This window comes from Talpa occidentalis, unplaced genomic scaffold, assembly GCF_014898055.3.
Source record: "Talpa occidentalis isolate TD23 unplaced genomic scaffold, MPIMG_talOcc4v2.1 talOcc4.3, whole genome shotgun sequence".
In the NCBI taxonomy this organism is placed as follows: Eukaryota; Metazoa; Chordata; class Mammalia; order Eulipotyphla; family Talpidae; genus Talpa; species Talpa occidentalis.
This window is the reverse complement of record NW_023603184.1, coordinates 115,674,063-115,695,721: the sequence shown is the minus strand read 5'-3', so window position 1 is coordinate 115,695,721 and position 21,659 is coordinate 115,674,063. Positions and strand designations below refer to the sequence as shown.

At 40.1% G+C, this 21,659-nt stretch overlaps 2 protein-coding genes across 6 annotated transcripts in view; one reads left to right on the top strand and one right to left on the bottom strand.

The window, feature by feature from the left end:
* Positions 1-21,659, top strand: part of HIBCH (3-hydroxyisobutyryl-CoA hydrolase) — a 181,766-nt gene that overhangs the window by 82,292 nt on the left and 77,815 nt on the right. The gene's annotated exons all lie outside the window — the stretch shown is intronic.
* INPP1 (inositol polyphosphate-1-phosphatase) overlaps positions 1-21,659 on the bottom strand; it is a 41,943-nt gene that overhangs the window by 11,787 nt on the left and 8,497 nt on the right. The window contains exon 1 of one of the 5 annotated variants that reach the window (XM_037523713.2): positions 14,913-14,964. The exons of 1 other annotated variant lie outside the window; for it this stretch is intronic. The gene's annotated coding sequence lies outside the window, so the exon portion shown is untranslated. 3 more of the 5 variants (XM_054699942.1, XM_037523712.2, XM_037523714.2) reach the window with 3 other exon arrangements.

Below are 21,659 nucleotides of genomic sequence, written 5' to 3'. Positions count from 1 at the left end.
TGGTACACATAAAGCTTTCGGTGGTATAGATGACAGAGTTAAAAGCTGAACAAAATAGGGCCTCCCTGGTGGCGCAAGGGGTTAAGCATCAGCAATATGAAGCAATCCTCAGCTACAGCAGCAGCCCAAGTTCAATCCCGGGCCAGGGACCTGACCCACATGTCACAGCAGACCTCTCCTGTCTTGCCTACTGCTCCCCTCAGCAGTGTATTTCAGTAGATCCGCCTGTTCTGCTCCCCACTCTGTCTCTGGTGAATCTTCTCAAACCCGCCCCTCCCCCCCCAGCTCTGGCCTATACCCCAGTTCTTGTATGCATAAATAAATAAACCCTTAAAAAAAAACAGTTAAACAAAACACCTGCCTAACTAAATGCTTTTTCTTTCAGGAATGAATGATATGATCAAAGATTCATTTTGGTTGACTTGAACCTAAACACTAAGAAAAACAGTTACATTAGTAAAGCTGAGGGAATTTCACTGAGAAATAACTTATCTGTGTGCTATAATTACATATAAATTACACATGGGTGCATATATTTCTTAGTAGAAAGCACAAACTTCAAAAGTATGTACTTAATTTTTTGATTTCTTAGTAAATTGTCTGAGGTTATTATAATTGAAGGGCAAAGAATCAATGAAGCAGTAATACCTAATAGCTTTTTATCTTAAAAGCAGCATGAAGATCTAAGGAGTCCAATTTGAAAGCTTTCTAGATAATGATCATTTACTCCATTTTTCTAAAACCAATTTTTTTTTTTCAAGAAAAAAAATGTACCATTAAACTGTTAGGTAACCAAAAAACTCCCCCAAAGATGCCCTAACACCCAGATGAGCTACTCACAGGGGACTCTCTCTCTCTCTCCCCCCCCCCACTTCCTCACACAAAAAGCTAGCCAATGGCCCTAATTAGTGTCTGCACTACTGTCTCAGGGATCTGGAATTTCTCCCCTTTGGACCGGACCTTTATTTCTTCAACAATGAACATTCTCACTCCAACTAAGCAAAGCAACTTGACCACAGAAAGAAATATCAAGTACAAACTGCAGTCCTATACTTAATAGAGATACAGATTTTAGGAATACACTATAGCAAAAATAGGATTTTTCAGTTCTGGAAACTCAGTTTTCCAGAGTTCAACCATAATTACTCTTTATTCTGACCTTTGTGAACACTATTGGATTTTGGCAAACTCCGGTTTGACCATCCAGGTTGAGTTTGGAACTAAGCTTTCTCCAGTCATTCTAATAGAACCCAGCACTTCTTCAGCTATTTACTTTTTTTCCAGGGCCCTCGTTCCCTAAAACAATCTCTCCCAGCTGTCATCATCTACAAACAAGACTTTCTAGTTAAGCTACACACTGAGTTGCCTGCTTTCTGGCTGAATAGACTATTCAGGACCATTCCTCCTAATGAATCAAACTACCACCCTCTCATTAGCTGCTTCCATATCTTTTCCCCCATCTGTCCTCAGTTCATTTCACTCAGGCCACAACCCTGAGGAAGTGCTGGACAATTTATCATTTTAAGTGATCCAACTTGAAATAACTTGTCTATGGGGAAACCAGGGCTACATGTGATATGGCATTTTTTCAGATTTATCAACTGATGTTATAGTCATGGAAATTATCTTTCAGATTATTTTTAAAAACAAATTTATACACTCATTACTATACCTAAGGTAGTTTTATTTAAATATTTCAAGTGCTTTAAATGAGAATTATTATAGAATCACAATTAGTAAGGTTTGACATTTAGCATAAAATAGTCTTGAATGTGGAGGAAATTCCTTTTGATTAGTATTTCTTAATAGGCATTCTGAAAACCACCTGTCTCAAATCACCCAAGGTGCCTACTAAAAACAGATTCCTGGGCTCTATTCCACTTAGTTAATCAAAATCTCTGGTGACAGGGCTCAGGAATCTGTTTATGTTATCCTAGAAAATACTAAACACTGAGATTTAATAGCTGCTGTTCTTCAGGATGATTACTCTTCTTAATACTATGCTGGCACTTTTTCAGTGGGACCTGGTGGCAGATATTTTGGTGAAATATGTAGATGCAATAGTTCTGGATAAGTTAACCCGCTGTTAAAATAACAGCTAACATTATTAGGTGATAACTATATGTCAGGTATCCTAAGTACCATACATATGTTAAATTTAATAATATAATTATCATAAAACCCTATGAAGTAAGTGTTATTATATCCCTTGCACAGATACAGGAACTGAGCCAAAGCAGGTTAAGTCGTTTGCAAAATCACACAGCTAGGAAGTGGCTGGGAAAAGACTGAGGTGCAGACAAGCTTGAGGAGCCCATTGCTAGCCAGTACGCTAACCAACAAAATGAATGTTGTTAACTAAGAAAGAAATGAGAAATTTATTATTGGATAATTTAGCTATATTATTATTATTAAAAGGTAGATTATATAGCAAAAAGCAGAGAAACACACACCCAGCTGATTTTTAACTATCAAAGTATCATTTTAACTAACACTCGACTTCTCTTTCCCCAGCTGATCCTCAGCCTCACTGTAAGCCACCTCTGTCGATAATATTAAAAGCTCATCCATTATGTTCTGATGTCTCTCTTAACTGGCATCAGGGGTGGGGGGGGGTGGGGGTTGTGGAGTCCAGCTCATGCCTGATATCTGACTTACAAGAGTTTCCTAAAGCTACTAAAACAAAACACCATAGACTGGGTTCTGTAAACAGCAGAAATGCATTTTCTCACAGTCCTGGAGGTTCGTAATTCTAAGAGCAAGCTGATGGCGAGTTTTGCTTTCTTCTGAAGCCAATCTCTCCTTGGTACCTTCTTGCTGTGTTCTCATCTGGCCTTTCCTGTTGCAAGTATTCTTGCTACTCTCCCTCTTGTTATAAAGACCCGGTCCTGTGAGATTAGGGCCCAACCATGTGACCCCATTTAACCTTAAATTACCTCTGAAAGGCCCTATCTCCAACCACATTCATGTTATAAGATACTTCTACAAATTTGGGGGAAATACAACTTAGTCCATAACACCTCTCCTGAAAGAGAGACCTTCATAACCTTATAGCAGGTGCCCAATAATGTAGCCCTTTGTCTTTTGTTTTCTGTCCCCAGAGTGAAAATTGGGTAGGGCTCTCTTCCCCATTTATGTGTTTGATAAGTTCAATTCTGTGAAGCAATTTTTCCCACTAGGAGCGTCTCACTTTAACAGTCAGATGACTAGTGACACAGTACACTGAAGTAACCTTGCATAAGTCCTCGCTTTGGGACAATAAAGAAGTTCATTCCTTTCAATCTCAAATCAAATATATCATTTGGATTGTCTCACAATGTCTTATAGAAATTCTCTCTTGAGCTTTTATGGGATTTTCATAGCCAGTTGAAGAACTATTTGATACCTAGAGGTAGGTAAGTTAAAAGGAGGGGGGAACTTAAGAATTTTTTTTCTTGGAAACCCATACCTCTCTACAAAGACAAAGCTAGATTTTACTTTTGATCATTTTATCTCATAAAAACAATAGAAGTTTTAAAAAATCATTGTTGAAAAAGTTACACATATTTAGATGGATAAACCGTGTAGGAAATACACAGGTTTTTGGAATCAGGTGAACCTGGCTTCAAAACCTGGCTCTGCTATTAACCAGCTGAGTGGCATCTGGTAATTTACTCTTTCTGAGACTCTCTTCTCATCTGTAATACAAAGGTAATATTTTGGCAAGATATTGTGAAGAGCAAATGGCATATTTCTAGAAGAAAGACTCAGCACAGGCCTTGCATATACTAGGTAACGAATGACAGCTATGACTATTAAGCACAGCTCCACAGAAACTAGTTATATGTCCTCACTTGAGAAGATAAGAGGTCAGCAACTTTATATGGGTCACTGAAATCTTTTCTGAAAATTTACTAGTCTATTAAATGCAAAAGACTGGGAACCACTTGTTATTCTATGAATGACCCAGAATAAAGTTCCTTAAAGCAGGCCAGATCTGATTGCTTCAGTTTCTGGGCGTCTAGGTGGAAACTTTGGCTTCAGGAATCTGCAAGACTATACTGGCTTCATGGTACACTATCAGTGAATGGTTTCAGTGAGTCATAATTCTGTCAAGAGAATATTTTGCAGGGATTTTAGGGCCAAGGGCGTCTGCTCTTATGTGAAGAACCTGTTTGCATCAGAAGCTGGCCACAGCTGTCTGTTGTTCAGTGACAGAGCATAACACCACCAATGAGGGCCCTCACAGATCAGAACTGCTCTCTAATAAAAAGGGAACTGGGTCAACATTTCTGCTGACATTCCTTCCTTTCTGCAGAAAAGGCACTACTTCTACTGAGTCCACATTTTTTCCCATTCTACAGTGATTCTCCCCAACCATTACCATTTATATCATGAATTCAGTCATCCTCTGTGGACTGGCAGTTTGAAGCTATTGTGTGGGGGCCTGACAATTCTTGCTGTTGGGGGAAAGGCCTAACTTCTTGTAGGGTAAAGAAAATGTCAGGCTTTTCTGCCCTCCCGCCATCAGGATAGATGATGGATCCTTGAGGTCCTGAATGCATGCCTGATGGCGGGCACCTGGAATAGGGTGTGGGCATAGGTAGATGCGATTCCCCTCGGCTAAGACTGGGCTTTAAGGGCGGCGTCACGGGGATGCCAGCAGCAGCAGCAGAAGCCCAAAGAGAAGCCGAGAGAGAAGCAGAAGCTGAGAGAAGGCCGGAGAGCCCAGAAAGCGTGAAGACTTGTGTACCGGGTAAATCCCAATAAAAAGACCTGCAAAAAGCCACTAAGGACTCTGATTCTTCCTTTATTCGGTCTCCTGGATATTAGAAAACCTGCACAGTGTCCTGTTCCTGACCCTACACTTCTATAAAGTACTAGGGTTGGGGTTGGGGAGGTGACTGGCAATGTGTTTGCGGTGATCTTGCTCAAAGCAGTGCAACTGTCCCAGTTTTTCTAGTTGGGCACATGCTGAGGGCCTGGCCAAATATCTATTTAGTTCACATTGGTACCTTATTCTCCCTCCCCTTTCTTGTGCTGCATACTTAGGGCTACTTCAGGAGTTGTTTAAAGAATGGAAGCTGCCCTGGCAGAAGGGACTGAGAACAGAAGGGAACCTACATAATGTGTTGGGTGGCTCAAATTGCTCAATGCCTGGAGCAACCAGGACTTGCTCACCTTAGCCTCCCTGCTCTCCCTATAAAATGCCCATTGCCTACCAGATACTTAGGTCAGAGGGAAACTATGCCCACAGTAATACTAGGACTTTACAAACACAACCGCTTAACTCAGTGGAAACTAAATTGTCCTTCCGGTGTATAAGCCTTATTCACCTTCAGATATTTGACTGCCAAACATTTTTCAGAATCCATTAATTATATAGATGGGACTTCTATACTTTTTTTTGGTGTTATTTTACTTTGATCTGTATGATATTGCTGCCATTACCTCAAGGCACTGATTAAGTTTGCATTTTAATAGCTTATTTTCTACTCTCTGTCCATTTACTCCCAAGCTCTGGGCAGGTCATTGATATGCACATTCTGTCCTCTCTGGTAGACAAGCCTGCCTCCTGCCTTCTATACCTAATGTCCACTTACCCTCTCAGAATCAGCTTAAAGGCAAAAACTTAACTACCTACTTCCTAAAAAAGATGTTCAAATGGGCCAATAGAAAGATAGCCTACTCATAACAGGATACCACTGCACATCTGGTAGAATATGTATAATTAAAAACTGAATATTTCAGTTTTCATGAGGTTACAGAACAATGAAAACTCAAACATTACTAATGTTAAAATTGACACAACCTCTTTAATTTGGTGACTTTAAACATAACCTATAGCCCAGCAATTTCTCTCATATAGCCAACAGAAATTCGTGCAAATATACATTAAAAGACATGTACATGAATATTTATGAATAGCATAATTTGTAATAACCTAACTCCAGAAATAACCATCAAGAATAAAATGGGATACTGAGGCATAGTCATAATAAGGAAATACTGCACAGTAGTAAAAATGCATGAATTACTGCCATAGGCAACAAAGATATATGCTATACAATTTATTTTATTTGAAATTCAAAACAAAGCTAACTTATGGTGTTAGAAGTCACAATGGTGGTTACATTGGAGAAGGAGAGGTTATTGATGGGAGAATAGAATGGGACCATTTAGGCACTGACATTGTTCTGGATCTGCATGATGATTACATGGGTGGTTGACTTTGTGTACATTTATCCAAGTATACACTTAGGACTTGCACACTTTTGTATATGTATTTCTAATTTGACAAAAATTTTAAAAAAAGGATGTGTGCATGTGTATGTGCAGAGGTGAGTCAGTTCAACAGGTTGTTCCTCTTGGAGCCATTCCAGACCCTCCTTCATCTTGGGCACCTGGGCCATGGGAGAACAGAGGGAGACCAAATCTCCATCCCTGCTCTCCAATACACTGCACATTGGTTTGCTTATCTCTGCTCTGTTTGGCAGGAGATTTAAACACAAGTGATTTCTTAACATGTATCTCAGAGGCTATCGGCTGATGAATTTCCTCTAAGTTTTGTAAATATACAATTCATCCTTGTCATATTGTTTACTGTACTTGGATTTTATCAGCATTACCCAGGTCTTGTAAGGCATGTGGGTCCATATATTTATATATGTGGGTCCTACATATATTCTGTATTGATTTACAAAACAAAACCTAAGCTGTATCTGGATGGCTAGCAACTGAACCATATTTTTTTAAAAAAGATTTATTTATGCATACAAGAGCTGGGGTACAGGCCAGTGATGGGGTGTATGTGAGAGGATTCACCAGAGACAGAGTGGGGAGCAGAACAGGCAGACTGACTAAAATACACTGCTGAGGGGAGCAGCGGGAGAGACAGGTGAGGTCTGCTTCACCATGTGGAGAAGTTTCTCTCTGGCCGGCCAGGGATTGATCTCGCGCCGCAGAGGCTGCAGATTGCTTCATAGTGTGGTGCTTAACCCCTTGTGCCACCGGGGACACCCTTGAGCCATATTTTTTTAGTGCAAATCAGAATATGAAATGATGATCCATCATATAACGGTGACCTAATTAATTTAGTTGATTAAATGACCAAAAATAGTAAGATCATTTTGGTTTTGATAGAAAAAGACATTTAACCTTAAACTTCTGCTCTCCTTCCTAACTTTCTCTCTTTTTTAAAAAATATATTTATATAAGAACCGGGGTATAGGCCAGATGCGTGGGAGGGTGAGAGGATTCACCAGAGACAGAGTGGGGAACAGAACAGGCAGTGACAAAATACACTGCTGAGGGGAGCAGCGGGCCAGACAGGAGAGATCTGCGGCGCCATGTGGGACCCTCGCCGGCTGACCTGGATCAAACAGGCGCTGCAGAGGCTGCGGACAGCTTCACAGCGCAGCGCTCAACTGCCTGCGCCACCAGGGGAGGCCCACTTTCTTTTTTTTTTTAAAGATTTATTTATTTATGCATACAAGAACTGGGGTACAGGTCAGAGGTGTGGGGCGTGAGAGGACTCACCTGAGACAGTGGGGAACAGAACAAGTGGATGGACTGAAATACACTGCTGAAGGGTGCAGCAGGCGAGTCAGGAAGGGTCTGCTGGGCCATGTGTTTAGCTCCCTGGCTGGGGATTGAACTCGTGCTGCAGTGGCTGCAGGTAGCTTCATAGTACTGCATCTTAACCCCTTGTGCCACCAGGGAGGCCCCCTTCCTAACGTTCAAATTGTGTTCACAGACATACCACTTCTATTGGGTTGTTGGAAATGTCTACTGGACTTTTTGTCTGAAAAGTCATTGAAAAACACAGAAAAAATGTGTAATGACTTTTCTGACAACCTCTGTGGATTAGTCTATGTCATCCTAGCTTTACTAAGGTGGCGAAAGAACTATATTAGCCCATATTTTTTTTGTCCATGGATGCCACTCAAAGCTATAGATCCACAAAGATGTCCTCTGTTCTCAAATATTGTCTGGTAACTTATAAATGGGAAATTGAGCTAAAGCAGTGTTTTCTAAACTAGTAAAATCAAGAACTAATTGGGGTGTGTCTTAAAAATAGATATTTTTGGCTTGCCCCTGGAGATACTGTTTCAGTAGATCTTAATTGAAGAAAAAATGTTCTTAGTGATTTTTATATTTAATTTAAGGAAATACCAGTTGCAAGAGTCAGCTCTGTCTGTCACTGATACCTTAGGAGCAGAACATGGAATCCCATAGTGACTACAGCTGAGAATGTGGGCCTTGGCCCGCTAAGTCAACTTATATTGCCTGTGTGTAGCAAAAATGAAGTATTGGAAAAAACAGTTGATCCACATCTGTATGTATTCTATATCAGCATAATACTTAAAAGAGGTACACACTTCAAAGATTTGCCAGAACTCATTTGAAAACTGTAAAAAAGTATCCCACTTAGAAATACCTTTAAATTTGATAGTGATCTTTTTTTTACACTTGATCTTAGCCAAACGGCCGAGAAGCGATTGATCTTTTTTTTAATCCAGTTTTCCAGCTAGTAACATTTTCACTAAATAGAAACTTTCTATCTGCTATATTCCAGATATATGCTTAACCTTTTGTATGTTTTCAGAACCATCATGACAATGGAATCTGAAATTACATAGAATATAAAAATAGAAGCAGATTCAGTGTAACTATCTTAACTGCAGTAAAGAATATTTTTTAAAAAAATACAAATATAGGGCCTCCCTGGTGGCCTAGGGATTAAGACTCAGTGCTACCACTGCAATGGCCTGAGTTCCATCCCGGGCCAGGGAATTACCCACATAGTGTAGCAGACCTCTTCTGTCTGGCCTGCTGCTCCCCTCAGCAGTGTATTTCAGTTGATCTGCCTGTTCTGCTCCCCACTCTGTCTTTCGAGAATCCTCACACCACCCTCACCTCTGGCCTGTAGCCCAGTTCTTCTACGGAAAAATAAATAAAATCTTTTTTAAAAATACAAATTTAAATCATAATTCAAAGCAGAAAGAAAAGATAATGTGTGTTGTAGAAAAAACTTTTGCCAGTAGAATATTACTTATAGTTTGATCATTAGCAATCAGAATCTAGAGTCTTATTAATCCTCAATATATTTTGAATGTTTACTTTTGGTGTAACATCTTTTAGTCATTTTATTTTCTGAATGCTTACAATGCTTACTCTTGGCATCAACTCACTTGACATTTGCCTTTTACTGTGTATGTAGGCAAAGAGTAGGTGTGTGGTGCAAAAAGCCCATTGTTTTGGCCACAGGAGAACTGGTTCTTAGATTCTGCTCTGTCTTTCCCCAGTCTGGTGTGAAACCTTGGTCATGTAACTTAAGGTCTCAGGAACATAAAAAAGGAAAAGAAAGGAGGGAGAAGTCATGTTAGAGGCCTTAATCTCTATTTCTTCCAGTTTCCAAACTTCCTGTATTTTATATCTGTTTTCCATATAAAATAGCTTGAGGAATATTCTATCTTAAAAAAGAATGAAATTCTTGTCTACGTTACAAGATAGTTGAAGCTTGAAAACTATATGCTATAAAGTGAAATAAACCAGATTCAAAAGAACAAATGTGGTATGGTTCTACTTATATGGAGTACTCAGAATGCTCTAATTCATAGAGGCAGAAATAATAGTGGTTCCCACCACCTATTTATTGTTTAATGGGTACAGAGCTTCAATTTGGGATCTTTAAAAAAGCTCTAGAAATGGATGGTGATGGTGGCTGTACAACAATAGGAATGTACTCAAGACAACTTTACACTTAAAAATGGTTGAAATGGTAACTTTTATATTAATAAATTTCACTATAATTTATAAAAGTAAAAAATCAAATTACAGGTTCAAAAAACCCATACATTCTGAAATCCATTAATATTTACCATCTACCTAGAAACAATGTAATAAATGTTTATTGAATTAAAAAAAAAAGTTGGGACACAAGCCTGAAACAGCTTAGAGAAGATAAGGCACTCACCTATTTGTCCTGAAGTTGATTTTGCACAGTAATCAAACTGGGTTTTAATACTTAGATTGTGTGTTTACATATAGGGGTTGTGGTTTGCATGGAGTATTAATGGACAATATTTATGAACAGGGCCTAAACCCTTACCAATTCATTCCATGAGGCACTGTAGCTCCCTAAATAGGCTGTAAATTCCTTAAGACAGAATATACATTTTTTCCATCTCCTCACAACACACAGTGGGAGTTCCGTACTTTAATTGTCTGATTTTCATTCCATTAGAGATAAACATGTTTAAAAGGATTTTCTTGTACTAAAATTAATCTGTAAGGGATCCTTCATTAGGCAAATTTTATACTGTTAGAAAACATGATGGGAAGTAGTGTTTTACAGAGCTTTTTATAAGATGGTTATTATTATTTATTCTATAGTAACAAAATAATTACTTATTATTACTAAAATATAATTCCTGAATACTATAGTAAAAAAGCAGAGGTCTTAGATGACGTTTTATGTCATTTTGGCAGACTGAGTTTGGCAGTATATATCTAATTCTACTTATTTCTACTTTGTGTAAAGTTGAATAGAACAATACAGAATATTGAATATAACATTGCCTTTAAAGTAACACAAACTCATAAAGACTATTTATAGTATCATTTACCTAAAAAAGTTCAACGTTCAAGGGCCTCCCTGGTGACCCACTTCAGCCCGAGTTCAATCTCCAGCCAGGGAGCTAGCCCACATAAAAGCAGCAGACCTCACCTGTCTGGCCCACCGCTCCCCTCAGCAGTGTATTTCAGTAGATCTGCCTGCTCTGCTCCCTACTCTGCCTCTGGTGAATCCTCTTACTCCCTTCTGGCCTGCATCCCAATTCTTCTATGCATCAATCAATCGATCTTTAAAGAAAGTTCAAAGTTCACTTATGTGTCACATGACAATGTTTGATCATCGACGATCACATATACAACGTGGTCCCAGTATATAGCTAGGCTATACCATCTAGCTTCATATAAGTGCATTCTATGACATTCACATAATGACAAAGTCACTGAATGAGATATTTCTCAGAATGTATCACCCTCCCTAAGCAATGCATGATTATACTGAAAAGATATAAATGGTTCATTAAAGCCACATTAATATACAAATATACTAAATTGTACAGTATCCTTGCTGCTCCTGCAATGATAGATAAATGTCTCAAGCTGTTTTATATTAATCTTCTAGATCTGATTTTTAAAATTTCTATTCTTTCTTTACTATTTGTGAAACTTACAATTAACAATATTTCTTAAAGCCTTTCATTGTTCCCAGATCAAACAGAAATTATATGTGATTGTTAGAAATTCCCAGGAGTTAACAAGAAGGGTTTTCTAGAATTTGTAAGGTCAGATTCACTGGGTTCCCTGGTGGTAGGTGGTAACATATTTCTACAGAGGTGTAATCCTATACGTCTGAATCATGTAAAGTGTTGTAAACCAGTGCTACCTCATTTAAAAAAAAAAACTTCTGATAATGAAAATGTATGGCATCTCTGTAAATTAGGTTGTTCTTAAATGATATTAAAACAACAGTTTCCTTTGGTCATTTGAACTTAACTCCTTTGACATTAATTATAAGTCATGTTAACATTGAAGAAAACCTACCATCTTCATTTTGTTTAAAAAAGGGACAATTTTAAGACTTTATTAGTAAAGTTAATAAATATTTACATTAATGTATACTTGGATAATTCATTTAGAAGATTTTAATGTTTAGTTGATTAAAAATAAAAATATACAAACAAACAACCCATCCCACCCCCAAAAAAAGAGAGAAAATAGGGAATGGAAAGAGAAGGGAAAGAAATTTTGATACTTTGCATTGTGGTAATTCATCTTAAAGAGTTCTTCCATAGGGCCTCCCTGGTGGCCCAGCGGTTGAGCTGGGCTGCGAAGCTGCCCGCAGCCTCTGCAGTGCCCGGTTCGATCCCCGGCTGCCAGGCGAGGGTCCCACATGGCATGCAGACCTCTCCTGCCGCCCGCTGCTCCCCTCAGCAGTGTGCTTCGGTCCTTCTGCCTGCTCTGCTCCCCGCTCTGGCTCTGGTGAATTCTCTCACCCTCCCACACTTCTGACTATACCCAATGCTTGTATAAATAAATAAATAAATCTTTAAAAAAAAAGTTATTTTATAGATGTTTAATATTCAATTTTTTAAATTTGTTTTTATGCATAATTGACCGTGTTTTATGTGCAAGTAAAGTTCTTTTTATAAATACCTTTACATCATAAAATCTATGAATAAGACATTAAAAATGTCATGCTTGTCTTCCTAATCAGGAACACAGAAGAGGTAACAGTTTGTTATATGAAAGAGATATTATCAGGCACAATATTTTGCCATGGATTACTAGTCACAAATTTCTGTTAAAAATCCGTTAGGGGCCTCCCTGGTGGCACAAGGGGTTAAATCTCAGCACTATGAAGCTATCCACAGCTCCTGCAGCATGAGTTCGATCCCCGGCCAGGGAGGTGACCCACATGGTGCAGCAGACCTCTCCTGTCTTGCCCACAGCTCCCCTCAGCAGTGTATTTCAGTCAATCTGCCTGTTCTGCTCCCCACTCTGTCTCTGGTGAATCCTCTTTTCCTCCCCAGCACCTCTGGCCTACAGCCCAGATCTTATATGCATAAATAAATAAAAATAAATCTATTTTAAAAATCCATTAGTAAGCTGCTCTCATAACATTGAAGGACTTGCATTAACATTGCACTTGACATAAACGAAACTAAATATGCAAAAATATTTGCTAAATTCGATCACCAGAAATATGACTACAGAAGGAAATAGAAGTTTTAGATATCCTAATACTTTTTACTAATATGACTTCATCATATTAGTAAAATCACAGCTTCCATTGTATGTACAGGAATGCCGATAGGTTATGTTAGCTGTTCATTCTAACTAAGGTTATTTCCCATTTGTCTTTCCTAATCTTGCCTTTTTTAAATTTGAATTTATTTGCTCTTTCCCCTTTGATTTAGTTTACCTATTTTAAGTATTTTCTTTCCCTTAGAAATTCTGGTTCAGGAATTCCCAAGTTCCAATCAGGGAATCATGTTAAGTCACTCCCCACCAGTCAAAGTAATTTTTAAATTCGATTCATTTGGGAAATACTACACTATCACGAGAGCTGGGAAACAAAGTCCTGTCAACTTTGCTTTTATTTATAAACTTTAAACCAAACAAAAACATCATTGTAGGGGGTTTTATTAGCTTCATTATGTGATTCAAAATATTCTACACGAACATTTGTAAGGATACACATTTGGGAAAGAGTCTCATATAAACCATCCTCAACTTTAATAAATGAAGAAGACACTTGTTTTTATTAACCACTCTATATAAGAAAATTACTTTCTAGATAATTTATCTACAAGATGAGACAGAGTAAGACAGTTTATTGTTATTAGAGACAGAAATAAAAAAGGAAATACATATATAATAAATAACTTTGTAACTTTTGTTTTCAGGCCTTATACTTAAATAAGACATTTTCACTTTTTTTAGGATTACTACAAGCATAGTTATAATTTAAATTTGTAATAAGATACTTCATATTAAATAGCACAAGTCCCAACTGCAATATCCAAGCAAGTGGTGGTTTAGTACAAAAGCTTGAAAATAAATGGTAGCTTAGTCTGCACCAAAAATCAAGTGTAACTTTTATGCCTCCTACATAATCTTCTTCATGACCAAGAATAACTTCAATAATAGGGTTTAAAAAAAAACAAACCACAAAACCTTAAGAATAAAGTAGGTTCAAAATAAGAATGAAAGCAAATAGCTGCCTTGTGAAAAAGGAACTTTCCCATAGCCTTAATTCCCCCCCTTAGGTTCCTTATTTTAAAAGGTAAAAATGAGGTCACCTAACTCATTCGTCAAATCAACAGTAAATCAGTGTATTATTTTCATCATTAGACCATTATCAGGCTGAGCAGGGCTGATTTTATCAACTTCTCCAGTTTCAAAGGTATAAACAACAGGAAAAGGTCCAAAAAAATGTTTTTCCCAGCATGTAGGATGCACTTAAGCGGTCTGTCCAAACAGCCTTAACTCACTGTTCCCTTGGGGCAATGCCATTTACAACAGTGGACACACTTCTGAATATTCAACGCTTTAAAATCAGCTTTAAAACTGGAAATCTCAAAAATACACATCCCGATTGTTTACATGTGTTCTCCATGGATGTACGAAATATCGTAGAATTTTCCTTCCTGCCCTTTGTGTTTCCCAGCGTGCATGATTCCATGTTAAATATTTCCTTCCTGCTACTCTGGCCACACCAACTATGCACATCGTACCATCCTGCCTTTCAAAATGCAGGGAATTAAAAGCAAGGAGGTACTGACTTTTCTAAACACAGCCCTGTCATGCTTATTCAGCACTCATCTAGTGGGTCACCAGCAGCATCCAGCAGGACACTTAGAAGCATCTCTCAAAGCCAAACCAGGAGACGCTCGGCAGCTACGCCATCTACCTGTTGAACCTGGGTCGCCGCTCCCGACAACTGTCAGTGGGGTTTTCCCCCTTAGAAATGCTAACGATCCTTCCCCCCCCACCCCCTTTCAAACCACAAATTAAATTATTTGCTAATCGCCCGTCCCGCCCTCTATTTCTCTCGGGTCGTTTCTGCAGAAGCCTGGGAGCTGCAGGACCCGCGAGCTCCTCCGCCCGGCCGGCCGCGGCAGCGAGGCGGGCCGGGCCGTGGCAACCTCGCCGGGCCGTGGCAACCTCGCCGCAGCGGACAGAGGTCGTCCTAGGCCGGGCAGGGAGGCTCGGCGACCTGGCGACCCAGATTGACTCACCTGCCCCGGGGAGAGGCGTAGAGCGCGCGCCGCTGGCCCGGCCGGGGGGCCCAGATCCGGGCAGTGGGGGCGGCAGGGCGCCCCGGCGAGGGGAGGTGTCGGGAGGAAACGTATTACCTAAGGTGCGGATGCGGAGTCGAGCCGAGGCTGCAGCCTTTCCCTCCAGAAACGGAAGAGGCGGGGGAGGGGGGGGGAGAGGAGGGGAGGGGCGGGGAGGGAAGCGCGCAGGAGGGAGGAGGTGCGGGCGCGGGACGCCGGCTGAAGGGCGCCGGGCGCCGGCTCAGCCCCAGCGCCCGGGGCCGGAGCGCGCGGAGGTCACCGTGGACAGGAGCGAGAGGGCGGCGCGCGGCCTCGCTCGGCCCCGAACCTCAGCCCTCAGCATCCGCCGGGCCGCCACCCCCGCGTGTCCCCCGGGACTGCGGCGTGGAAGGCGCGGTGACGCCTCGCGGCTCCCGGGCCTGGCCAGGGCATCCCCGCCCGCCCGGGCCCGCGTCGGCGACGTCACAAGCAGAGAGGGGGTTCAGGGGGGAGTGCCGGCAGGAAAAGGGCCCCAGGACCACCTTAGCCACTGCTTACTGCTGTTCTTGTTGTTTGTTTCTTTTTAAAGATTTATTTATTTACGCATACGAGAGCTGGGGCACAGGCCTGAGATTGGGGGGGTTAGGGGGGTGAGATGGTCCACCAGAGAAAGTGGGGAACAGAACAGGCAGACTGACTGAAATACACTGCTGAGGGGAGCAGCGGGTGAGACAGGAGAGGTCTGCCGCGCCATGGGGGTATCTCTGCAGCCAGCGGGGCTTGAACTCGTGCTGCAGAGGCTGCCGATTGCTTCATAGTGCGGTGCTTAACCCTTGAGCCACCAGGGAGACCCTGCTCTTGTTTTGAAAAACTCAAGGAGGGGGGAGGGGAGGAGGGATGAGGGTCAAAATAAGGAGGATGAATAGTGTATGAGGAATGTAACCAAGATGAAAGTGCATCCATTGTGCAAAAATGAAAAATGATGTAAAAAATATATAAAGTTATATTAAATTTTAAAAAGCTCACAAAGTAGCTTTTTAAAAACCTTCATTCTTCCGTACTCTCTTGGGGGTGTTTTGGGTTTGACAGACGCTCAGCAGCTGTGAAGATGGACATCCTACCCTGACTATCAGGCCCTCATTGTCAAGTCAGTCTTGAAACCACAGCACTGTCCCGGGCTTTTGCCTCAAAAGATGTGGGTGGGTCTTGTAACAGGAAGCACCTCCTGGGTAGGGAACTCCCCTTTAAACTGTTTCACTCGATATAGTTTAAAGATGCTTTTGGAGGGTGGGTGGGTGGGGATAGCAACGGTTGATGATAGGGGCGAGTGGTAGAAATTTAAAAAGGGCAAGGAAGTTTGGAGTAGTAGCAGGCCCAGCAGGGCTGAGTGTTGTTTGTGAGTCTCTGGGCTTTCTAAAGCAGGGCCTCACACACCCTTTCGCTTCATGGTCCACTTGGGAAATGATAATGTCTGCAAGGTGCCAAGGGGTAAACAGAAAATGCTGCTCCTGTAGGAGTGACTGAATGGACCAATATCTGCACACCCCTAACTCATTCCATGGCCTGAAATTGTGAAACTCTGTTTTAAAGTTCAAGCTGGCAGGTTTTCTTATGTACATTACCCCAAACCAACAGGACTGCCTCCTGAGTTGTCATCACTTGGGCCTCTGAGGAGTGAGAAACCACTGAGACAGGAGCCTGACCAATATTTGTCAGAAAGTTTGCTTAGAACTTGATCTTTCCCAAACTGAACTTATCTTTCTGGGCCCAGGCTGTTCTTGAAGTCTAACCTGAGATAAGAACCTCATTCCCCATTCCCCAGCTTGCACTCACTAGTGAACCTACTTAGGTCAATTCTAACTTCTGTCTCAGATAAATCTATTAGGTTCATCCCTGTAAGCCTCCTTAAGTCCATCCCCATTGCTACTGTTTATTAAATTCATCTCATAATCCTATCTATAATGGAAAAATCAAGAAATAGTTTAAATATGATATTTAGAAGAGGCAAATGCCAGAATAGTTAGCAGAAGGTATTTGCCTCTAGAGTGCCAGAATTTGGGGAGCGAAGAGTGGAGTAAGAAACTGCTGTTTTGGGGACTTTGCTACCACAGTGATCATTTTACGATACATCACACATCTCAGTGGGTTTTTTGCTTGATTAAAAACTTTCATGGGAGGCTTCCCTGGTGGCGCAGCAGATTGAGTGCAGTGCAGTGAAGCTGTCCACAGCCTCTGCAGTGCGGGTTCGATTTCCGGCCGGTCAGGGGGATTTCCACATGGTGAGGCAGACCTCTCCTGCCTCGCCCACTGCTCCCCTCAGCAGTGTGTTTCAGTCCTTCTGCCTGTTCATCTCCCCGCTCTGTCTCTGGTGAATCCTCTCACCCTCCCGCACCTGTGCCTGGTACCCCAGCTCTTGTATATAAATAAATAAATCTTTTTTAAAAATTAAAAAAATTGTTTTTAAATAATAGGCTTCTAATCTCTGTTAATACCAAGAGCAAGTTCATGGCCATGGTATTCAAGGATCCTCTCTCCCTGAGGCAGCACAGCCCCTCACACTAGTCACCCCTTTTTACCACACCACACCACATGTAGTCTCCTGAATTTTTGCCTGCAATATTCTCTGGCTGCTATTATAATAGTTAATAGTTCTATACTAAGTGCTTGATGTGTTTTATTACTGTTCGTTCTTACATCACCCCTATAGTAGGTGTTACTGTTATTTCTATTTAATTGAGAATAAAGGCCAATTGTATTCAGAAGGATAAAATTGGACTTTCAGTGGTGAACTTAGTGTAGTATATATAGATGTTGATTTATCATGATGACCAATCAAATTAAAATGCTACATAAAATGTCAAACCAAAAAAAAAGTGAATTAGGGTTTAATTTGCTCAAATATGGTGAGGCCAAATTTGAACTTAGTAATATCACTCCAAGACTTACTTTATATTACCTATTCAAGCTTTAAAAACTTTCTTAGGGCCTCCCCTGGTGGCGCAGCGGTTGAGCGCTGGGCTGCGAAACACAGGTTCAATCCCTGTCACCGGTGAGGGTCCCACATGGCGTGCAGACTTCTCCTGCCACCCGCTGCTTGCTCCCTTCAGCAGTGTACTTCAGTCCTCCTGCCTGTTCTGCTCCCCACTCTGGCTCTGATGAATTCTCTCATCCTCCTGCGCTTCTGACTCTACCCAGTGCTTGTATAAATAAATAAATAAATAAATAAATAAATAAATAAATAAATAAATAAATAAATAAATAAATAAAAATAAAAACTTTCTTAGACACTAAATTTGAGCAGAATCAAAATATTTAAAATTTTTAAAGGTCTTCAAGGTACAAGGAGAAAATGTTAGTAAACTGCTTTTAATCTTAAAGGACCAAATTATAAAGGAAAAGTGAAATATTTGACTATAGAAGGTCAAACTTACTACATCAGAAAACACATAGAATAAAATCAAAAGAAAAATTTTCTAAAATGTAATATATGTATAAAAGATAAGACAATAGCATCAGAACTTAATAAACAGGTCTTACAAAGAAAATACAAATCTCCTGTTCAAAAAATGGGCAAAAATGTAAATTAGTTAAGGCATGAAAGAAAAATATAAATGCCAAATGTAATTTCAAAGGGGTTTGAAAACTCTAAAAAATGAACCAAATTGAAAATCAAAGAATACTCAAGAGTTAGTGATTTGGGCCAATGACCCTTGAGGCAGGATGCCTGGTAAATGACCAAGTTCAGTGCTAAGAAGGACATAAGTTGGTTCAATGTTTCTGGAAGCAATTTGGCAGAATGTAGTAAAAACCTCAAAAATATTCACATCCTTTGACTCAGCAATTACATTTCTGGGAATTCATAATAGAGGGATTGACAAATGTCTTCTATAAAAGTCCAGATAGTAAATACTTTAGGCTTCACAGGCTACATGTGTCTTTGTTGCGTTTCCTCTTTGTGTGTGTGTGTGTCCTTTTTTTTTAACCACCTTTAAAAATATGAACGTCATTAGCACGGGAGCTGTAGAAAAACAGGCTGTGTACTAAAATTGGCCTGAGGGCAGTAATGTGTGCGAACAGCAGATTACAAGGAAATTTATGAGTGCATTTGGTAGTAACCAAAACAGAAACCAAACTAAACATCTGACAAAATAGTTACAACCAGATGTGAGGAAACAAGTTTTAAAAAAGTTTTATTTATGTCTATGTTATCATCCCAAACACAATGTAATCATGATAATCACACATATACATGCATAGAAAATGATCTGGAAAGATATAAACACACTACGATGTTGTTTGTAGTCTTGGAGTGGGGTGAGACTAGTTGTTGGGTGGGTGTGTGTGTGTATGTGTGTGTGTGTGTGTATGGTTCCTACAGTATATATTGCTTTTGTATTAAGCAAAAATACAAGAAATTTTTTTTGGGTGACAACAAAACACCTTAGTTTTCAAGTGGAGAAAATCTTGAATCTTCTGAATCTGCTCCCCCAGATGGAGTTGGTCATTCCTTCCTCTATGCTTCCTGAGAACTTAATAGTCTTTGTTTTTTTAAGATTTTTTAAATTTATGCATACAAGAACTGGGGTATAAGCCAGAGGTGTGGGGGGTGAGAGGATTCACCAGAGACAGAGTGGGAAACAGAACAGGCAGATCTACTGAGATACGCTGCTGAGGGGAGCAGCGGGCGAGTCAGGAGAGGTCTGCTGCGCCATGTGGGCAGCCCCTGGCTGGGGATCAAACTCATGCTGCAGTGGCTGTGGATTGCTTCATAGGTTGTGTCTTAACCCCTTGTGCCACCAGGGAGGCCCAGAACTTAATAGTCTTTTGAGTGCCATTATTTACTAAATTGGAGAATGACAAATACCATCATTTAGTGAAAGTTTCCTCTATTACTGGCATCTGGGTCTCCAACATTTCACTGTTGTAAGTAGCAGTTACTTCCTACTTGCTCTCTTCCAGGCCCATTTTGTATCCGCTGCTAGACTTTGTGCCTCAGAAGGCAGACCTTCCTTAGGCTCTCCATTCTGGGGTCTCTTGCAGGCTGGTTTCTCAGCTGGATTGGCCAAGGGGTGACACAATGGGAGACATGATAGGTTAGAGGGTGGAAAGGAGAAAATTTGGAGTATTTCTTCCCACCTCTTTCCCTGCTTTGGGCCAGAGTTCAATGATGGCTCTGTCCCTCTGAGGCTCCCTCAAGGCGCACTTCTGCTTCATAGTGTGATTTCTTCCTTATATGCCTCAATCCAAGCAGGATAACAGCTTCTTTCTGTTGCCAAACCCTGGGTACATCCATGTCTCTTGTCATCTCCATGACATGTTGTTTCCTTTTACTTGACAGTAGACCCAAACCTAACCCAAAATATCTGTAAATAGTTCCTTCAATAAAATCTCTTTGGTTGAAACATCGGAGCGGAAGTTGGTTCTGTTAGGACAGACTGGTATTTTAAGGAACATGGATGAACATCATGGAACACAAATCTTCTACTTCTCACAAAACAAACCCTGGATATTATCAGATTTTACCTCTGAGGTTTTGACTGTTTGCAAGGTAATTAACAAGTGATGTATATAAATTTCCTGAATCAGATATTTGAACTTTCACTGGGAAACTAATGTTTGGAATGTAACACTCTATTCTCCACTTCTCTAGCAGTTTTTGAGAAGTAGCATTCCTTTTGTTTTATTGAAAAAAAATCATATACCACAGTATAGTGTTCAAATTTTTGTGTTTTCAGAGGCATGTTTAAGAAATAATTCTTAAATGGAGTCTAACATCTAAATGAGATAAAATTCATGTTGCACTGGTTAAGGCAGGTTTGGGGACCTTCTTCCTCATCTTTGAAGTAGATTTGGGGATACCTCTGCAGAATCCTGCAACTCCTTGAAACACAATTTGAAAACAGATTTGAAGAGTACAAGCCCTCTCAGCTATATATCTGTCATAAATATCAAGTGTCTGTTATATTTCTTTAGGTTAAATTCCTAGGATTGTATTGTCAAAAACAAGACTTTGCCAATTGCCCTTCAAAACATTCCTCACTGTGAATGATGTTATCTATCTCTTTACTGCATCAGTTATTAAATACAAACAAAAAAACTCTCCTAATGTCTCACTATAGTTTTAATTGCATTTTTGATTAGTAGTAAAATTTTTTTTCATACCTATTAGTCATTTATATTCCCCTTTCTATCCTTCCTACCCCACTTTTAAAGCAACCTTTTCATATTTGACCATTTCTCTATTCATTTATTATATATTAATTCCTTGTATCTGGGCTTTTATGCTAGTGAATAGAAATGATGAACAATACATTATACCTCTGCCCTCAGATTAGCAGTACTGTAGTCTCATTATTTATCTTAATTCTATTAACAATTTAGTAAGTATGGCAAACTTTTGTCATGTTTGTTATGAATAATTTTCTTAGTTTGCCTTTTAAATTTATTGAAAGATTTCACTATTTATAAAATTAAATTTTTATGTAGTCAAACCCTTGCTTTTATGCCTAGAAAAATCTTTAAAACCAAAGATCAATCAGATCAAGTCACCTACATTTCTCCTAATGTTTTTACTCTTTGATCTTTAAGTTGACATCTTTAATATTCTTTTTTGTAATAGTTTATTTTTTTTAAGATTTATTTTATTTTTGCATACAAGAAATGGGGTACAGGCCAGAGGTGCAGTGGGGGTAAAGGGGGAGAGGATTCACCAGAGACAGAGTGGGGAGCAGAAGAAGCAGAGCTACTGAAATACACTGCTCAGGGGAGCAGTGGGCAAGACAGGAGAGGTCTGTCATGCCTTGTGGGTCAGCTCCCTGGCTGGGGATCTAACTCATGCTGCAGTGG